At 49.5% G+C, this 12,500-nt stretch overlaps 1 protein-coding gene across 1 annotated transcript in view; it reads right to left on the bottom strand.

Annotated features, from left to right (window-relative positions):
* Positions 1 to 12,500, bottom strand: part of cdh13 (cadherin 13, H-cadherin (heart)) — a gene marked incomplete at both ends in the record, with an annotated part of 224,134 nt that overhangs the window by 209,953 nt on the left and 1,681 nt on the right. The gene's annotated exons all lie outside the window — the stretch shown is intronic.

The raw sequence follows: 12,500 nt of genomic DNA, 5'->3' as shown, positions 1-12,500 counted from the left end.
ATTATTGGACAGACAGCACTCTCGCTTTGTAAAATAATGAAAACCATTATTATGAGATAAATGATACAAATATTATAGTACTGCAATCCTATAATGTTATACAACTGTAGATTTGAAATAAACGCAATCACAAATCATTTTAAATGAACATGTCTTTCGCACGAATAGTCAGTAGCCTACTTAAGACTGCTCTTCTGTGTTCCTAGATTCTGTTCTTAGTTCCCACATGTGAGAACATTGATGAACGCCAGAATGTTCTTTGAAACGGTGTAAGTGAAGTTTAAGAAGAAATGCTTCCTAAGAAATTCTTAACTTCGTTGGTGAATGAGGCCCATTGTGTTTTTGGGGCATTCAGCACAAAGCTTGTAAAATGTCTGCATGCCGCAACGCCTCCTGCAATTTCTCAAAAGCATCCTTAATGTGAGAGGAACAGGAATAGACTACTGGGCCATTAGTATAATAAGGTTCTGTGGATTTCACTGAATCCACAGGACGTTAAGTAAAATATGATTTCCACAGAATATTAAGTATTCGGCAAAATCAGCAGTTGGCTTCTGTGGGTAATTAGAAGTCTCAGTGTTCTGAGTGCCATGTTCTCCATTTTCAGTAATTAGTTGAAATATCATTGGAGTATGGTACATGTACTATCAAGCTTTTGCAGGTATAAAGTCATTATACACACTCACACACACACACACACACACACACACACACACACACACACACACACCATGAAAAAACAGCTGAAAAAGCATCTAGAAAAGCAGCATCTGTGCAGAGAAATCCAGCCTGACCCAGATGTGATCTCTGGTGTTGAGCTGCAGTAGGAGGTGAATAGTTCTCAAGGTCCGCTGCCCTCCTCAAATGAACAAATGTTTCTTGAAATGTTCAATTTCAGCTACTGCGTGTGTCCATGAGCTTTCTACTCAACATGGGTGTGTGTGTGTGCACTCCTGTATTGTCTCTGTGTGTGTGAGTGTGAGTGTGTGTGTGTGTGTGTGTGTGAGTGTGCCTGTGCGTGTACTCCTGTGTGGTACGTGTGCATGAGCAGAGTGACAGAACAATTTATCACATAAACTGGGAAATTGTGAAGCGGAACTTGAGAAGTAAAAAGTAAAACAAATGGAGGAGCATGTTCCCATTTATCCAATTGATCTAAAAGCACCAGGCTAGATCGGGACTCAAGTGCTTTTAAATTAGGCCCATGATAAAGTCTGGCTGACCGCGGGTGCAGAGACGAGTCATGTGCCAGGCAGCGGGTGTTAGGCTCCCATTACAGGCCTGGGCCTCCTGCCAACCTCTCCTCAATCCACCCTCTACAGCATTATATCCTCTACACAGCCCTCTACTGGGGATCCTCCATCATGGGTTCAGTCCTGGAGATCTGGTCCTGATCCAGGATCTGCAGTCTTATTGCGTTTTCCACAACACGATGAATAGCGTTTGGTTGACAGGGTACCTGACGGGGTGTGATGAGCTGGAGTCAGACAGACAGGCCTTGGTGACAGGAATGTTCTCCCCAGGGTGGTCAGGTACTCAGGTGGGGTATCTCCCAGGGTGGTCAGGTGATCAGGTAGGGTATCTCCCAGGGTAGTCAGGTACTCAGGTGGGGTATCTCCCAGGGTAGTCAGGTACTCAGGTGGGGTATCTCCCAGGGTAGTCAGGTACTCGGGTGGGGTATCTCCCAGGGTGGTCAGGTACTCAGGTGGGGTATCTCCCAGGGTAGTCAGGTACTCAGGTGGGGTATCTCCCAGGGTAGTCAGGTACTCAGGTGGGGTATCTCCCAGGGTAGTCAGGTACTCAGGTGGGGTATCTCCCAGGGTAGTCAGGTACTCAGGTGGGGTATCACCCAGGGTGGTCAGGTACTCAGGTGGGGTATCTCCCAGGGTTGTCAGGTACTCAGGTGGGGTATCTCCCCCAGGGTAGTCAGGTGCTCAGGTGGGGTATCTCCCAGGGTAGTCAGGTACTCAGGTGGGGTATCTCCCCCAGGGTAGTCAGGTACTCAGGTGGGGTATCTCCCAGGGTTGTCAGGTACCCAGGTGGGGTATCTCCCAGGGTGGTCAGGTACTCAGGTGGGGTATCTCCCAGGGTGGTCAGGTACTCAGGTGGGGTATCTCCCAGGGTTGTCAGGTACTCAGGTGGGGTATCTCCCAGGGTTGTCAGGTACTCAGGTGGGGTATCTCCCAGGGTAGTCAGGTACTCAGGTGGGGTATCTCCCAGGGTAGTCAGGTACTCAGGTGGGGTATCTCCCAGGGTAGTCAGGTACTCAGGTGGGGTATCTCCCAGGGTGATCAGGTACTCAGGTGGGGTATCTCCCCAGGGTAGTCAGGTACTCAGGTGGGGTATCTCCCAGGGTAGTCAGGTACTCAGGTGGGGTATCTCCCAGGGTAGTCAGGTACTCAGGTGGGGTATCTCCCAGGGTAGTCAGGTGGGGTATCTCCCAGGGTGGTCAGGTACTCAGGTGGGGTATCTCCCAGGGTAGTCAGGTACTCAGGTGGGGTATCTCCCAGGGTGGTCAGGTACTCAGGTGGGGTATCTCCCAGGGTAGTCAGGTACTCAGGTGGGGTATCTCCCAGGTCTTTCTGTGTGGTGTTTGCATGTTCTCCCTGTGTTTGCAAGGGTTTCCTCCCAAGAACCCCAATATAAAAACATGCAGAAGAACAGATGCTCTTCAGTCCGGTGCCTGACCAGGACCAGGACCAGGACCGGGACATGGACCAGACCAGGACCAGGACCAGGACCAGGACCAGGACCAGGACCAGGACCAGGACCAGGACCAGGACCGGGACCAGGACCGGGACAAGGACCGGGACCGGGACCGGGACCAGGACCAGGACCAGGACCAAGACCAGGACCAGGACCAGGACCAGGACCAGGACCAAGACCTGGACCAGGACCAGGACCAGGACCAGGACCAGGACCTGGACTGAGCACTTGGATTTGGTCCCCAGGTGCCACTGATGGGGCTTCCCACTTCCCCTGGCTGCCCACTGCCCCTGGCTGCCCACTGCCCCTGGCTGCCCACTGCCCCTGGCTGCCCACTGCCCCTGGCTTCCCACTGCCCCTGGCTGCCCACTGCCCCTGGCTGCCCACTGCTCCTGGCTGCCCACTGCCCCTGGCTGCCCACTGCTCCTGGCTGCCCACTGCCCCTGGCTGCCCACTGCCCCTGGCTGCCCACTGCTCCTGGCTGCCCACTGCCCCTGGCTGCCCACTGCCCCTGGCTGCCCACTGCCCCTGGCTGCCCACTGCCCCTGGCTGCCCACTGCCCCTGGCTGCCCACTGCTCCTGGAAAAGGACAGCTAGGATGGGAAAATGCAGAGGACAAATTCCACCAGCGACCTGTGTGCGTGCGTGCGTGTGCGTGTGCGTGTGCGTGTGTGTGTGCGAGTGTGTGAGTGTGTGTGTGTGTGTGTGTGTGTGTGTGTCCGACCACTGTCACCAGACGAGTGGATCCTCTTTCAATATGAGGAGAGAAGTTACAGAAAAACTTTGGACAACAAACACTTTGAGAACAGGCAGAACTTTGCCTTTTCCAGCCAAACACCGGCGAAATGGATTAAATTAATCGGCATTCTTAACGGACTATACTTCAAGAATGGGAGTTTTACTATTCATCACAATGATGGAAAACTTGCCCTTGTTGAAGTACACTCTCCGAGTATTGAAAAAGTTTCCATTTTTTAGTCCAGCCTTCCCCAAAGCCCAATCCCCGGGCTCCCGTGGGGAATGGATCGAGGCGCTGTTGCGTTTCGTGAGGGAGGTAATCCAGCCAGCGCTAATCCAGCCAGCGCTAATCCAGCCAGCGCTAATCCAGCCGGCGCTAATCCAGCCAGCGCTAATCCAGCCAGCGCTCCGGACGGCCACCAGGGGGCACATCACAGAGTGCCGAGACAGGTGAGCAGAGATAAACTGGCTTATTTGTGGAATAAACACAGGAAATATCTATCAATAATGTGGAACAGAATTACTATTCTGCCAAATGAAAAGAGTTGAATCATGCCCCATTAGATGACGGGCCTTGGCAACAGTCACTCGTCCTTCCAGAATACTATCCAGAGGCCACTATCATCGAGTAGCGAGTGGGTGAAGTGATTTCCAGTCTGCCAAATAATAAAGCCCATGGTTCTGAAGGAGTAACCTATGACACTATAAAAGCTAGTGTCAATACAAATCCTGGCGCACATTTTTAACACCTGCCTGTTAAATGGTGCCAGATTCGTAGAAAGGTGCTCTAATACACAGAATCCCTAAAAAAGCCAATATACCAGATTACCCCTCCACTTGGAGGGACGTGACTTTTACCAACAATATATTACGTTTTCATGAAATGTGTGCTCACATCCTACCTGACACTGGGATTCTTTCATCTGATCAAAAAGCCTCATTAGCCACCGGGGCATTAATGAGCATCCCTTCTGCCTGAAGACAGCTATTGATAATTAAATTACTCTCCTGAGGTCTGTGCTGTTTTCCTGGATTTCCGTGACGCATTCGGAACACAGCCACACAGCGTCTTTACGCACTGAAGGAAATACAGTTACCACCAGTCTATTTAGACACTGTGACGGATGGTTATGAAAAATCTTAGATCCAAGTCATCTGTGGTGATACTCTAACGGATCCGATCCAGCTAGATATCGGTATATAAACAGGGTGTGGTAACTCTTGGCAATCAACCACTGGCTGAAATGGATGCGCCAGTGACCAGAAGGCATAAGATCCCCAAAGCCAGAGCAGGGACACGCCCATGATGTTGAGATCTCATCAGGGGAAGAGGGCGTGGTCCATGCAATGCTCTTCCGCACCAAGGAGTTCATGCAATGATCAAGGTTGGAGGTAAAACACTCTAAATGAGCTGCTTTCTATGAAAGACGCAGTGGAGGGAATCAGTGGCACAAAGCTAAGTCCGACAGGCCTTCACTATAATGGGGAAACCCATCCGATCTATTCAATACACTAAACATCCCCATATCCCCATATCCCATATCCCCATATCCCATATCCCATATCCCATATCCCCATATCCCATATCCCATATCCCATATCCCCATATCCCATATCCCATATCCCCATATCCCATATCCCCATATCCCCATATCCCATATCCCATATCCCCATATCCCATATCCCATATCCCCATATCCCCATATCCCATATCCCCATATCCCATATCCCCATATCCCATATCCCATATCCCCATATCCCATATCCCATATCCCCATATCCCATATCCCATATCCCATATCCCCATATCCCATATCCCCATATCCCATATCCCCATATCCCATATCCCATATCCCCATATCCCCATATCCCATATCCCATATCCCCATATCCCCATATCCCCATATCCCATATCCCGATATCCCATATCCCCATATCCCATATCCCATATCCCCATATCCCCATATCCCCATATCCCATATCCCCATATCCCATATCCCATATCCCATATCCCCATATCCCATATCCCATATCCCCATATCCCATATCCCATATCCCATATCCCCATATCCCATATCCCCATATCCCCATATCCCATATCCCCATATCCCCATATCCCATATCTCCATATCTAGGCCATAACTTCAACTTCAGGCGACGGAGGAGAGCAGGTCTGAGACTACTCTGTCAGAGCTCACAAGTGCAAAAATTCAACATCTGTTTGCAAACATCCATAACCACAGAACACCCTGGCAGAGCTGAATAACAAGACGGTGAGCTTGGAGAGGAAACAGCTGGGTCTGAACACCCACTCAACCCGCAACATCATCTCCCAACCCCGCAGGGATGGAGGTCTGGGCGTGCCCAACGTTGAGTGGGTTTACACCGCCACCAGAACCCATCACCTCCTGAACATGCTCAACAGCCATGACGGTCAGAGAAACGGCCCGCGAGTCTCTCCTTCTGCATACGCGTCTCTCCTCCTGCATACGCGTCTCTCCTTCTGCATACGAGTCTCTCCTTCTGCATACGCGTCTCTCCTTCTGCATACGCGTCTCTCCTTCTGCATACGAGTCTCTCCTTCTGCATACGCGTCTCTCCTTCTGCATACGCGTCTCTCCTTCTGCATACGAGTCTCTCCTTCTGCATACGAGTCTCTCCTTCTGCATACGAGTCTCTCCTTCTGCATACGAGTCTCTCCTTCTGCATACGAGTCTCTCCTTCTGTATACGAGTCTCTCCTTCTGCATACGAGTCTCTCCTTCTGCATACGAGTCTCTCCTTCTGCATACGAGTCTCTCCTTCTGCATAAGAGTCTCTCCTTCTGTATACGAGTCTCTCCTTCTGCATAAGAGTCTCTCCTTCTGTATACGAGTCTCTCCTTCTGCATACGAGTCTCTCCTTCTGCATACGGCGACGCAAAATATCACCTGCCAAGGAGAATTTATGTGATTTAAAATAAAGGGTAACGGAAAACTGGATATCAGAACCACAGGATTGGGTGTGCGTTCAGACCAGATGGACGATCAGACCTAAACGACGTGTGTGTGTGTGTGTGTGTGTGTGTGTGTGTGTGTGTGTGTGTGTGTGTGTGTGTGTGTGTGTGTGTGCTGTGTCGCCACTCATATACCATCTGTGTACTTGTGTATGTCACTTGCCGTGTTGTTGAATAAAGAGGTCCTGTAATTATTATTATTATTATTAGTATTATTATTATTATTATTATTAGTAGTAGTAGTAGTAGTTGTAGTAGTAGTAGTATTTGTATTAGTAGTATTTGTATTAGTAGTATTATTATTATTCCCTGGTTTTCTGCAGGCGTGCTTGGTCTGAACTCAGGATGAAGCCTATCTGCTACTGTACAAAGGCTTCAGTTGAATTATAACCTGCGTACTAACATGATTACACAATCTCCTTTTATTCAGGCTACTTCTTTAATTAAGTTCCATTTCTCATATTATTCCTAAGAGGAAACATGGATTTATATGCTTCAACTCTGAATGCTGCACTAAAAAGTTGACACCCAATTGAACCGTCTAATTTGAAAAAGCCTTCAAGTACTTGTTTTTTTCTTTCTGTTTCCATTTTCTAGAAAATTATTTCATTTTGATTAGTTCCTTTTAAACAGACTTCATGGTGCATACAGATTAATGGCGTCCTCAGGGTAAATCTGCCTGTCATGTTACTGTCCATTTAAGTCCAGACATCTAGGTTCAAACTCCTTGATTTACATCTGATTTACATCACAATAAGAGGCCTTGAGACGGAGGGGAATGAATCCACTCAAGTTGTTTAGTCTGTTTCTGGGAGTCTTCTGGCTGCTCTGCAGACTGAGACGAGTTCAGGGTATGGTAGGGTATTCCAGGGTATTCCAGGGTCTGGTAGGGTATTTCAGGGTCTGGTAGGGTATTTCAGGGTCTGGTAGGGTATTGCAGGGTATTCCAGGGTCTGGTAGGGTATTTCAGGGTCTGGTAGGGTATTCCAGGGTATTCCAGGGTCTGGTAGGGTATTTCAGGGTCTGGTAGGGTATTTCAGGGTCTGGTAGGGTATTGCAGGGTATTCCAGGGTCTGGTAGGGTATTTCAGGGTCTGGTAGGGTATTGCAGGGTATTCCAGGGTCTGGTAGGGTATTTCAGGGTCTGGTAGGGTATTGCAGGGTATTCCAGGGTCTGGTAGGGTATTTCAGGGTCTGGTAGGGTATTTCAGGGTCTGGTAGGGTATTTCAGGGTATGGTAGGGTATTCCAGGGTATTGCAGGGTATTCCAGGGTCTGGTAGGGTATTTCAGGGTCTGGTAGGGTATTTCAGGGTCTGGTAGGGTATTTCAGGGTATGGTAGGGTATTCCAGGGTATTTCAGGGTATGGTAGGGTATTCAGGGTATGATAGGGTATTTCAGGGTATGGTAGGGTATTTCAGGGTATTTCAGGGTATGGTAGGGCATTTCAGGGTATGATAGGGTATTTCAGGGTATGGTAGGGTATTGCAGGGTATTTCAGGGTCTGGTAGGGTATTTCAGGGTATGGTAGGGTATTTCAGGGTCTGGTAGGGTATTCAGGGTATGGTAGGGTATTTCATGGTCTGGTAGGGTGTTCCAGGGTATGGTAGGGTATTTCAGGGTCTGGTAGGGTATTTAAGGGTATGGTAGGGTATTTCAGGGTCTGGTAGGGTATTCCAGGGTATTCCAGGGTATTCCAGGGTATGGTAGGGTGTTTCAGGGTCTGGTAGGGTATTTAAGGGTCTGGTAGGGTATTTCAGGGTCTGGTAGGGTATTTCAGGGTATGGTAGGGTATTTCAGGGTCTGGTAGGGTATTCCAGGGTATTGCAGGGTATTCCAGGGTATGGTAGGGTATTTCAGGGTATGGTAGGGTATTCCAGGGTATGGTAGGGTATTTCAGGGTATGGTAGGGTATTCCAGGGTATGGTAGGGTATTTCAGGGTATGGTAGGGTATTTCAGGGTATTTCAGGGTATGGTAGGGTATTTCAGGGTCTGGTAGGGTATTCCAGGGTATTGCAGGGTATTCCAGGGTATGGTAGGGTATTTCAGGGTATGGTAGGGTATTTCAGGGTATGGTAGGGTATTTCAGGGTATGGTAGGGTATTTCAGGGTCTGGTAGGGTATTTCAGGGTATGGTTGGGTATTTCAGGGTATGGTAGGGTATATCAGGGTCTGGTAGGGTATTGCAGCGTATGGTAGGGTATTTCAGGGTATTGCATGGTATTGTAGGGTATTTCCGGGTATTTCAGGTTCTGGTAGGGTATTTCAGGGTCTGGTAGGGTATTTCAGGGTATGGTAGGGTATTTCAGGGTATGGTAGGGTATTTCAGGGTCTGGTAGGGTATTCCAGGGTATGGTAGGGTATTTCAGGGTATGGTAGCGTATTTCAGAGCATTTCAGGGTATTCAGGGTATTCCAGGGTATGGTAGGGTATTTCAGGGTATTCCAGGGTATGGTAGGGTATTTCAGGGTATTCCAGGGTATGGTAGGGTATTTCAGGGTATGATAGGGTATTTCAGGGTCTGGTATGGTATTTCAGGGTATGTCAGGGTATTTCAGGGTATGGTAGGGTATTACAGGGTATGGTAGGGTATTTCAGAGCATTTCAGGGTATTGCAGGGTATTCCAGGGTATGGTAGGGTATTTCAGGGTCTGGTAGGGTATTTTAGGGTCTGGTATGGTATTTCAGGGTATGGTAGGGTATTTCAGGGTATTTCAGGGTATGGTAGGGTATTTCAGGATATGGTAGGGTATTTCAGGGTATGGTATGGTTTTTTAGGGTATGGTAGGGTATTTTAGGGTATGGCAGGATATTTCCGGGTATTTCAGGGTCTGGCAGGGTATTTCAGGGTATGGTAGGGTATTGTAGGGTATTGCAGGGTATTGCAGGGTATTGCAGGGTATGGTAGGGTATTGCAGGGTATTGTAGGGTATTGCAGGGTATTTAAGGGTATTGCAGGGTATGGTAGGGTATTGCAGGGTATTGTAGGGTATTGCAGGGTATTGTAGGGTATTGCAGGGTATTGTAGAGTACGGTAGGGTATTGCAGGGTATTCCAGGGTATTGCAGGGTATTGCAGGGTATTGAATGGTATTTAAGGGTATTGCAGGGTATTGCATGGTATTGTAGGGTATTGCAGGGTATTTAAGGGTATTGTAGGGTATTGCAGGGTATTGTAGGGTATTGCAGGGTATTGTAGGGTATGGTAGGGTATTCCAGGGTATTGTAGGGTATTGCAGGGTATGGCAGGAGATAGGGATTTCCTCCTCTGGATTCAGGGCGACCACTTCCTAGTTGGCTGATGCGTTTCCATGGTTTCTCTGACTCACTTATTCATGTAATTATGTGATGTGTGATCCATCTGGAAGTCGGGGCTTGAGTGTGAGGTGAGACTGAGGTGAGAATATTATTATTTTTGTGTGAATGTCCTTGATCCTCTGGCCAAAAGGGAGCCGACCCCCCCCCCCCCCCCCCCCCACACACACACACACACACAGACACACACACACATAGACACACACACACATGCACACTCCCCCTAGCAGGTAATTACAGGATGGCGTACAGCACAGTGAAGGCCTGGCCTGGGGGAGTATCTACATAAATATGCATGTGTCCCCTGGGGAGGCTCAGCCTCTAACACCCTGGCTGAGTCACACACTCACACACACACTCACACACACACAATAAACACACACAAACACAATAAAAACACACACAGTACGCAAACACACACATACTGTACAGTTCACACACAAACACACACACACACACTGTACAGTACACACACAAACACACACACACACACTGTACAGTACACACACAAACACACACACAACTCCAGGTCCCTCCTTAGCAGCTCATTAGTCTGTGAGAAGCGGAGCTGGCAGGGGTGTGTGTGTGTGTGTGTGTGTGTGTGTGTGTGTGTACATACTTTGGTGTGTGCATATATGCATGTGCTTTCTTGTGTGCGGCGTAAGTGTGTGTGTGAGTGTGTGTGTGTGTGTGTGTGTGAGTGTGCGTGCGTGCGTGCGTGCGTGTGTGTGCGTGTGTGTGTGTGTGCGAGTGTGTGTGTGTGTGTGTGCGTGTGTGTGCGTGTGTGTGCGAGTGTGTGAGTGTGTGTGTGTGTGTGTGTGAGTAAACCCCCCTCATGGAGGGCAGTGTTTCTGCTGACAGGAGCGCGTTTAGGGGAACGGAAGAGCAGCAAAGCTCCCTGGACCGCCCCCCGATCACACACCAGAACCACATCTGGACCGCCCCCCGATCACACACCAGAACCACATCTGGACCGCTGGGCCCCGAGAGGACCGCCCCCCGATCACACACCAGAACCACATCTGGACCGAAGGAGAAAAAAGAGGCAATTGGTCATTTCACAATCCAGCCTGTGGTTCCGGCGCCGTGCTCAGCGCTGAGGCTGTGAGGTCTGCCTCCTGCCGACAGGACCCCCGTGTCAATTTAACGCTAACAACGGACAATTTTCACCACAGCGCTCGTGTTAAGAAGCGACACGAGAAGACCGTGTTTCCCCCGTGCTGCCGTGTGACCTCGCCGCGACCCCGTCGACCTCTCCGTGACCCCGCAGACTCGGAGCTCCCGGGAGGACAGGCGTCGGCCGGAAGACATTAATCACTCAGACATTACTGCCGATCCCAGAGGAGGGCAGGAAGATGAGCAGACATCGCTGCCGATCTCAGAGGATCGGGAGGATGTAGAGATGGACGTCACTGCCGAGGAGGAGGAGATTCCGATCCCGGAGGAGGAGAGGAAGTTCAGCGTCAGACATTAGCGCAGATCCCAGAGGCGCAGAGGGCCAGTGAGCTGTGACGGCGTTATGAGAGCAGAGGAGAGTCGGTCTCTCCAGCGGTCCTCAGGGTCTCTCCTGGGAGACGGGTTACAGACGACCAGGCCACCTGCCCATTGGCTCAGTGGAACCGCAGTCTCCATGACAACGACCTCGGCTGTGAACTCTGCAACCCTCCTCTCAACTCCCCCGCTCTGGGATTGATTTCAACCCCTGGAACGCCAAATAAAAGCTGTTTATGAGAGAAAAGGGAGATGCTTTCGGCTTGATGGTAACAGGATGTGAGGGGAAGCTTCTGAAGACGGACCTGTCCGATATGTGAGGTAGGTGAGATCCGGTGAGGCTGTGAGCAATGCCTCAACATCTGTGAGAATCAGTCAACCTGTCAGTCAACCTGTCAGTCAACCTGTCAGTCAGTCAGTCAGTCAGTCAGTCAGTCAGTCAGTCAACCAGTCATCCAGTCAGTCAGTCAGTCAGTCAGTCAGTCAGTCAGTCAGTCAGTCAGTCAGTCAGTCAACCAGTCAGTCAGTCAGTCAGTCAGTCAGTCAGTCAGTCAGCCAGTCAGTCAGTCAGTCAGTCAGCCAGTCAGTCAGTCAGTCAGTCAGCCAGTCAGTCAGTCAGTCAGTCAGTCAGTCAGTCAGTCAGTCAGTCAGTCAACCAGTCATCCAGTCATCCAGTCAGTCAGTCAGTCAGTCAGTCAGTCAGTCAGTCAGTCAGTCAGTCAACCAGTCAGTCAGTCAGTCAGTCAGTCAGTCAGTCAGTCAGTCAGTCAGTCAGTCAACCAGTCAGTCAGTCAGTCAGCCAGTCAGTCAGTCAGTCAGTCAGTCAGCCAGTCAGTCAGTCAGTCAGTCAGTCAGTCAGTCAGTCAGTCAGTCAGTCAGTCAGTCAGTCAGTCAGTAGTCAGCCATCTTGTGTTCTTGTGAAGAACGTCCCTCAGAAGCTGAGAGTTTCACAGCTGAACATCATCCCATGGCCTCAGGGTGAAAGGAAGGCTTTAGTAAACATGGTCCAATCAAGAGGAATAATTAATAAGCACCCGAACAGATTGTTGTTGTTGTTGTTGTTGTTGTGATGGGAACCCATTGCTTTTATTTCCTGTTTTTAATAAAAAATGTTCATGAATTCTAATGAAGAAAACAGACAACCCACGCAACACACTCCTGTCTCCAAGAGACCTCAGGGGGAATAGTCTGAGCAGCACACTGTGTGTGTGTGTGTGTGTGTGTGTGTGTGTGTGTGTGTGTGTGTGTGTGTGTGTGT

This window comes from Borostomias antarcticus, assembly GCF_949987555.1.
Source record: "Borostomias antarcticus genome assembly, chromosome: 16".
In the NCBI taxonomy this organism is placed as follows: Eukaryota; Metazoa; Chordata; class Actinopteri; order Stomiiformes; family Stomiidae; genus Borostomias; species Borostomias antarcticus.
The sequence above is the reverse complement of the archived record's forward strand: the minus strand, read 5'-3'. Positions and strand labels throughout refer to the sequence as shown.